This window comes from Pleurodeles waltl, chromosome 2_2 (assembly GCF_031143425.1).
Source record: "Pleurodeles waltl isolate 20211129_DDA chromosome 2_2, aPleWal1.hap1.20221129, whole genome shotgun sequence".
NCBI lineage: Eukaryota > Metazoa > Chordata > Amphibia > Caudata > Salamandridae > Pleurodeles > Pleurodeles waltl.
Genome location: NC_090439.1, coordinates 1,188,388,025 through 1,188,397,575, shown reverse-complemented (window position 1 = coordinate 1,188,397,575; position 9,551 = coordinate 1,188,388,025).

The window sequence follows — 9,551 nt, the reverse complement described above, 5'->3', positions numbered from 1 at the left end:
TAGGCTGTAAATCCTACACCCCTTTGTGTGGTCACACTACAAGGAGCAAAACCTGGAATAAGAGGTATTTACCACACCTGGAAAATTCCACACTGTGGATGCCTCAAGGACTGCTTCCAGAACTCAAGGACTGCTTCTGGGGTATTGGAGCCGGAGCCGCAGGTAAGCAGCGTGTGGGAAGCAGTGGAATGAGTCAACGGAGAGGGAGCTAATGGAGGGCAGCAAGGCGGCAAAGTGGTAAGACGGCGATACAGCCAAAAGCAGTCGGGGATAAGCAGCGGAACACCCCAGGATTTCTCAGGACCCTCAAACTGTCCTGAACAACTACAAACTGACCCAAAATTTAACCCCCAACGGTCCTCCATCCCCACCTGTTCCACCCCCTGTCCTTAGTGGTGGTTGGTTTCTGATGTCATCCCTAGTTCTTGTATGCTGTCCCACTGAGTGTACCCCCTCGACAATTCTGCGCCATAGCTCCATCTTCCTTGCAATGGATGTCTGCTGCACCTGTGATCCGAATAGCTGTGGCTCTATCTGGACGATTTCCTCCACCATGACCCTGAGCTCCTCCTCAGAAAACGTGGGGTGTTATTGAGCTGCCATGATGTGGTGTGGGTGATGTGTGAGGTAGTGTCTGTTGTGATATGTGAGGGTGTGTGTTGGTGTGTGTTGTTTGAGGTGCGTGGATGTTGTGTAAGTGATGGTGTTGTGTGTCTGTGGATGCTGGTGTTGTTTTAAGTAGTGTCTCTCTCTGGCCTGCTTTCAAATTTCAGGTAGGAAGGGTTTGTGGGTGATGTGGGTGTGTGCTTTATATTGGATTGGGTGTGTGGGTGTGCCGTGTGTATGTGTATCAGGTGTGTGTATTTCGAATTGTCCAATGTGGTTGTGTTTTGTATATGTGTGTGTATTTTGAGCGTGGCGGTGTGTACCGCCAATGGCTTACCGCAGTTGAAAGACCGCTGCGTTGATTCGTGGGTCGTGATAGTGTGGGCGTATTCTTATTGGCGTGACGGTGTCGGTTTTGTTATCGCCAGTTTATCACTGACCTTTGGTGTGGCGGACTTGTGTGGGTTTCTGTATTGTGGCGGACTCTGGGCTGTGGGTCGTAATACCTGTAGCGGAATTCCGCTGCAGCAGCGGTATGTTGGCGGTCTTCTGCACAGCGGTAAGCGGGATTTACCGCCAGGGTTGTAATGAGGGCCATAATGGCTAACTTTGCACAATTTATTATATTCGCTCTGACCAGAGATAGCTCCTCAAACCTAGTTACATATGACATGATGATAGGGGAGTTGAGAGCCCCGTGATCTATGCTGCAGCATCTAAGTTAGTTGGCAATAATAGAGGGGGGCGGTCTGGGTGGATGGGTTAGTTTAATAAAGAGTGTGCGAGGGTGAAGAGAGGTTTCCCAAGCCTTAACACGGCACCATGATACCTGCACCAGTGAAGAGAAATTCAAAGAGTGCAGATCAGACTATAAGGTCTTCATTATGACATTGGCGGTAAATCCCACTTATTGCCTTGCTGACGGCTGCCAACTTACGGCCGCACTGGTGAATATCCAATCACCATATTATGACACACACACCAATTCCGCAGAATACAGCCACATACACAAATCCTACAGCCCAAAGTTCAGTGATAAAGTGATTGTCCTAAAACCCACACCGTTATGCCAACAGAACAACGCCCATCACATTAGGACCCACAAACCACCACGGAGGACATTCAACAGCGGTAAACCATTGGCAGTACATACAGCCACGCTCAGAATGGACACCCACATACAAAACAACACCACATTGGCCCACACCTGACAACCATACGCACACACACACACACACACACACACACACACACAGACACACACCCATACCACTATAAAACACCCACCCACATTACCCACAACAATTTACAGACAACTATTGCCATCACGAGACTGAGAAGAAGAGCACAGAGATAACTAGACACAAGCACACAAACACTCATACACCCCTCACACACTCTACATCACACACACAACCACATTACCCAATACACCCTCACCAACACACATCATGCAACAACCATGGCACCACAAAGGCACCCCGTTTCAGTGAGGATGAGTTAAGGGTCATGGTCGAGGAAATCATCAGGGTAGAGCCACAGCTCTTTAGAGCACAGGTGCAGCAGATATCAATAGCAAGGAAGATGGAGCTATGGTGGAGAATCGTGGACAGGGTCAATGCTGTGGGACAGCACCCAAGAACAAGGGACTACATCAGGAAGAGGTGGAACGACCTACGGGGGAAAGTACGTTCCATAGCAGCAAGACACTAGCTTGTCATACTGAGGACTGGCAGTGGACCCCAACTTCCTCCCCCACAACTCACAGCATGGGAGGAGCAGGTACTGGCAAAACTGCATCCTGAGGGACTCTCCAAAGTTGGTGGAGGACTGGAGACTGGCAAGACAACGTTTAACAATTATCTCCCCCCATACCTGCATGCCATCACACACCCTCATCCTCAGTCCCATAACTCCACCGCATCCCACACACTCCACCAACACATCTCACTAAACTCAATGCCAGGCCCTGCATGCTGTACTAATGCATGGATACCCCTCCCAGCCCTGCATGGACACTCATCATTAAAGCATGCATAGCATAGGGAAACTAAGAACCCCACAATACACCAACACACACAAGCAAAAGCTGGCAGAGTAACAACAACCATAGAGGGGAATCTACAGAAGTACAAATGTCATATACTTGAAGCATAATACATCATTTACATCCCCACAGGTACCCCAGCCAATGTCATTGGAGAGGAGGTGCCACCACTACTCAGTCCCCCAACAGAAGAGGCCCACAGTGATGACAGTAACATTGGACTTCAGGACCTGGTCGACCTACCTGGATTATCAGGGACCACTGGACAGCTGGTCACCCAAGCTCACTCACAGACCACCATAGAGCCGCCCCATCAGGAACCAACACCACAACATCCACCCAGCATACCCACGCCTCTGTCTCTGGGACCCATCAATCAGCAGTGCGCCCACCTGTACAGGGACCCCAGGCCACACATCACCCACAAGACAATCAGGGACCTGGGGTTAGTGGCAGTGGGCACACCGTTCATCGGACAGAGGCAGAGGCCAACAGGGAAACTGGGAGGACTGATGTGCGCCAGGGGGAGGACAGGACCAGGGAACCAACTCTCCAGGAAGCACTCTCCAAGATCCTGGGAGCCTACCAACATTCTGAGGATACGATGGGCCAGATCCTAGACAATGTGCAGGAGAAAAGGCGACTGCAGGAGGGGCAGTATATGGGGATCAGGGAGGACTTGCAGGCCATCAACACCTCCCTGATCTCCATAGCAGGGGTGCTGGAAGACATCGCCAACATCATGAGTGAAACAACAGCACACCAGCAGGCCCCTGCCACTAGCCAGTCATCTGAACAGCCCTCTACTTCCGCTGCCACTAGTGGCTGGGAGGCCCCGCCACAGGACCAACAGGCAACCAGCACCCCTACCCCTGCAGAAGGTGAACCACCACACAAACATTCCCTGCGAACCAGACAGAAGCCAGAGACTCTTATCAAGACCACCGCCAGGGAATTAGACTCCCCAGACTATCCCCTTGTGTCAAACTCAGTCACCTTGTCCACTTAAACTGCCATTGCTCCCCTTCCTATGGCCCCATACAAACAGACTGGAACAATACCATGGACTTTCCTCCATCATCACCCCATTCCATTGCACTTTCCCCTCTAGATTTTAGCCCAACAATAAACACCCTTGGCTAAAACTCGACTACTAGTATTTCATGTTTTTCAAATTTTTATTGTTTGAAACAGCTACAACCATTTCAAATGAACTGTAAATAGTATGATCATAGAATTAATGACTTGTTGCTGACTGTTGTGATCACATCAGGACAATTTTGTCATATCACCAATATCTGTGAGATGAATATCCTTAGGTAACAGTAAGTAGGGGAAAGAAATGTGTAATGCCAGTATGCCAATACCACACAGAATACACCAATAGTTGTAGAAATGTGAAGTTGCACTGTCTCACCTGTGTGTCATTGAAAGTACTGACATATCACCAATGTTCTGTTGCCTACATCCTCATCCTCTGCCTCCTCATCCTCACTGTCCTCAGGGTCCACTGCTGCCACAGGGGCATCTCCAGTCTCCTCCTCCTGCAGAAAAGGTACATGACGTCTGAGGGCCAGGTTGTGCAACATGCAGCATGACACTACTATCTGGCAGACCTTCTTGGGTAAGTAGCACAGGGATCCACCTATCAGATGGAGGCACCTGAACCTGGCCTTCAGGAGGCCAAAGGTCCTCTCAATGATCCTTCTGGTTCACCCATGTGCCTGATTATAATGTTCTTCTGCCCTTGTCCTGACATTCCTCACAGGGTTCAGCAGCCATGATAAGTTTTGGCAACCAGAGTCACCTGCAAATATTGAGGGACAACATTTAGCGACACACTATCCGATATGGCCAACTGAATAGGCATACACCAACATATACTGGGTGGGAACCAAGGCCCACCTTTTAACCCCACCCTGTGCATCTGTAGTTGGGACATCACATTTGGGATGCTGCTATTCCTTAGGACAAAGGCATCACATACTGACCCAGGATACTTAGCATTGACGTGGAAGATGTACTGGTCCACCAAACACTTCATCTGCATATTCCTGGAGTGGAAACTCTTACGATTCCTTAACACCTGTTCATTTTGGCTGGGGGACAAACGCAATATGTGTTCCGTCAATCTCCCTAATTATATTGGGGATCTGTCCCATTGCATAAAACCTGGCCTTCCCAGTGGCCAAATCCACCACCTAGGGGAATGCAATGTGGTTGCACATGTGTTTTATCAGGGCAGACAAGACTCTTGCCAGCACAATTGAGAACATTGGCTCTGACATTCCTGCTGCCAAGCCCACTGTCACTTGGAAAGAACCAGTTGCAAGGAAATGGAGCACTGATAGAACCTGCAAAAGAGGGGGGATCCCAGTCGGATGACGGATGTTGGAAAATGGGTTATTGGTAAGGGCAGGTATGTACCTACACCTAGCAACAAGCCACTAACCTCCACTTAGGTCCAGTTAGGTCTCAGTAAATTAACCCCAGCTCAACCCTTGGTAGCTTGGCAACGAGCGTCAAGGCTTAACTTAGGAGACAATGTGTAAAGCATTCAAATATCACAAAACAGTATTTAAATAAAACACAGGAAACAGTTTAAAAATCCAAAATCAATTTATAAAAATAGTTTATATTTTTATCTTTAAAATGACACAAAAACGAATAAAATCGGATAAGGGAACCGGAGATATGAATTTTTAAAGAATTATTATTTTTCTAACGCTTTGAAACAAAAAGCGCCAATCGGGTCATCTGGTTGCACCTCGACCGGGGCAAAGTCAAAGTTTCAGGCCGACCGCGATGGAGCCCTGCTCGGCTACAGGTCGCGGGAGGCCTCGGTTAAAAAGTTACCTTCTGACTTAGGCGGTCATTCTGACCTCGGCGGTAAAAGGCTCTTACCGCCGGTCAGAAGACCGCCATTCTACCGCCGCGGCCGCGGTAAACCGCCACGGTCATTCTGACCCACAACTGCCAAGCCGCCAAAAACCCGACATCCACGGAAGGCCGCATCATCAGCGGTCAGCGATAAACTGGAGATGGCCATACCTCCACCGCCACGCCAACACAAACACGCCCATGCCATTACGACCCACGAATCCACGCAGCGGTCTTTTAACTGCGGTATTCCATTGGCGGTACACACCGCCGCGGTCAAAATACACACCCAGCTCCAAAACACAGCCACATTGGACAATTTGAAATACACACACCTGATACACATACAAACACCACTCCCACACATCCAATCAACTATAAAACACACACCCACATCACCCACAAACCCCCACTACTAGAAATTCGGAGAGAAGGCGAGAGAGAGAGAGAGAGCACAGCTATCGAAAACCCCAACACACACAGGAACACAACATCATCACCCACACTACATCTACGCACAAAACACCACACACCACCACACACACCACACTCATCACCACAAACACCACCCCACACCACCCCATGGCACCCCAAAGACACCCCAGGTTCTCGGACCAAGAACTCAGGGTCATGGTGGAGGAAATAATTAGGGTAGAGCCCCAGCTATTCGGCACACAGGTGCAGCACACCACAATAGCCAGGAAGGCGGAGCTATGGCAAAGGATCGTCTACAGGGTCAACGCTGTGGGACAGCATCCCAGAAACCGGGAAGACATCCGAAAGCGCTGGAACAAACTACGGGGGAAGGTGCGGTCGATGGTGTCAAGACACAACATCGCTGTGCAGAAGACTGGCGGCGGACCCCCACCCACTCCACCCGAATTCACAGCATGGGAGCAAGAGGTCTTGAACATCCTGCATCCTGAGGGCCTCGCTGGAGTAGGCGGAGGAATGGACTCTGGTAAGTCTAATCTCAACTACCTTACCCCCCCAACCACCAGCATGCCAACCCACACCCCCACCCTCACCCCCAACCCCCCAGCACATATCCTCCCTGCCAATGTCTCACCAGCACAACCCACCCAACACAACCCACCCAACACAACACCAATCCTTGAATGCCAACACAAACCATGGACACCCATCACCTAAGCATGACCACTGCACACACCCATCCCCCCCCACAAACCACCCTCACAACTCCTCCCACAAGGGAATGCCAGCACTGGGGAACAAGGGCACCCACAAATCGCATGCCATGGCACACACAGAAGCAATAACCATACTCTTTTACCCCTGCAGGGCCCGAACGCCAACACACCAGCCAGGAGGGTCCAGATTTGTCCATCCCACCCCCAGAACAGGCCCCCAGTGATGACAGCAGCTCTGTCGACCTAGAACCTGATGACCAGCCCGGACCATCGGGGACCTCTGGACAGTCGGTTCCCCACACACAGACACAGGCCACAGCAGACCCAACCCCCTCTGGGAATACCAGCACAGCTCCCACCCAGCGGGCCCATGCCTCTGTCTCCAGGACCCGTCAATCAGCGGTGTGTCCGCCACTACAGGGCACCCAGGCTGACCCACCACCCAAACAACAACAGGGACCTGGGTGCAGTGGTAGTGGGCACACCGTCCAGGGGACAGAGGCCCGGGGAAACAGGGGAACTGGGAGGGCTGCAGTGCGAGAGGGGGTGGACCGGCCCAGGGAACCCACTCTCCAAGAGGCCCTCTCCACCATCATGGGAGCATACCACCACTCCCAGGAGACGATGGCGACGGTACTGGCCAGGTTCCAGGAGATCCAGGCACAGCAGGAGGAACGGTACATGGGGTTCAGAGACAAACTCAGGAACATAGGTTCCGCAATGGGGACCATCGTCCTGGCCCTCAACCAGATAGTCACCACATTGCGGGACCATGTGGCACCCCAAAGGGCCCCTGTCACTAGCCCGGACCACGAACAGCCTACCACCTCCGCCGGCGCTAGTGGACAGGAGGCCCCCACACAATGACAGGCCACCAGAACCCCACCCCTGCTGAAGATCAACCACCCCGCAAGCGGAACCTGAGATCACACAAGAAGACAGAGTAGGATGCCAAGACCCCCGGCAGCATAAGATACCCCCTGATGTCATCCCACTGTCCCACATTGTCACCCTGTCCAACCTTGAACTGCCCCTGCTCCATCCTTCCACAGGCATATGGACAATGCACCTGTGCGACTGAGAACTGGACTCCTCCATGGACATTACTCCACCCCCACCCATCACCGTTTTACTATCATGGACCCATATGCAGCACTTAAAATAAATCACCAATTGCACTTCAAAAATCAGGAGTCTGCTTGTATTCTTTACAAATGTTTTACACATAACGGTGCAATAATGTTCAGTCACATTGTGATGACAACATACCAATGTCTATAAGCATTAGTCCATGGGCAAACAAAGCAGAAGTCACGCTGTGGGTCATACAGCTCTGAAAAGGGAAGGGAAAGTCAAAAATCAGTTAAAAGGAACTGGGGGGAAACACAGAAAGTAGAGATGCAGGAGGGCAGAAGTAAATGTAAAATGGCGTGGGTGATTCTTACCTGTGTGCTACTGAAAATACTGTTGTATAACTGTGTCCCTGTTGTCCGTGTCGTCCCCGTCGTCTTCCTCCTCTTCACTCTCTACAGGCTCCACAGCTGCTACAACACCACCATCTGGACCATCCTCCTGCGGGAAAGGCACCTGGCGTCACAATGCAAGATTGTGAAGCATACAGCAGGCCACGATGATATAACACACCTTCTTTGGTGAGTACATTAGGGATCCACCTGTCATATGCAGGCACCTAAACCTGGCCTTCAGGACCCCGAAGGTCCGTTCCATAATCCTCCTAGTTGGCCCATGTGCCTCATTGTAGCGTTCCTCTGCCCTGGTCCGGGGATTCCTCACTGGGGTCAATAGCCAAGGCAGGTTGGGGTAACCAGAGTCACCTATTAGCCACACACGGTGTCTCTGTAGCTGTTCCATCACATAAGGGATGCTGCTATTTCGCATGACATACGCGTCATGCACTGACCCAGGGAACTTGGCATTTAGATGGGAGATGTGCTGGTCAGCCAAACAGACCACCTGGACATTCATCGAATGGTAATTTTTTCTATTTCTGTACACCTGCTCATTGTCTTTTGGGGGTACTAAAGCCACATGGGTCCCATCAATGGCACCAATGATGTTGGGGATATGTCCAAGGGCATAGAAATCACCCTTCACAGTGGCCAAATCACCCTCCTCAGGGAAAACAATGTATCTCCGCATGTATTTCATCAGGGCAGACAACACTCTGGACAAAACCTTAGAAAACATAGGCTGAGACATCCCTGATGACATGGCCACTGTTGTCTGAAAAGACCCACTTGCCAAAAAATGGAGTACTGACAGAACCTGCACCAGAGGGGGAATCCCTGTGGGTTGGCGGATGGGGGACATCAGGTCAGGCTCCAGCTGGGCACACAGTTCATGTATAGTGGCTCGGTCAAGTCGGTATCCTAGTATAATATGTCGTTCTTCCATTGTCGACAGGTCCACCAGCGGTCGGTACACGGGAGGACAACATGGAACACAGAGTCAAGCAACCCACAGGTACGTTCACCCAGCTTGCACAGTACACGAATCGCTATGCATTGAAAGGCTTGTATGAGTGGCAATGCAAGGCCTAGGCCTGTGTGACGCAGTAGCAATTAAGCCATGTGGGCCCTTGTAATGGCGGCTGCCTGACCTGAGAAGTGTGACAGTGGGATATGAGGTCAACGCGCTGGCGTGGCACACCGTGGCGGTAGGCGGTCGAAGACCGCAGTGCGAAGGCGCATTGGTTAACATTGAACCCTATGGGTCTCAGGAGCCAATGACGATGTGCGCCGGCGGTCGCGGTACACACCGCGGCGGTACGCACCGCCGCGGGCGTGACCGCCATTTTCTATCTGCTTAACCACTCGAGACCTGACCATCCACAGGAGAGGACCTAT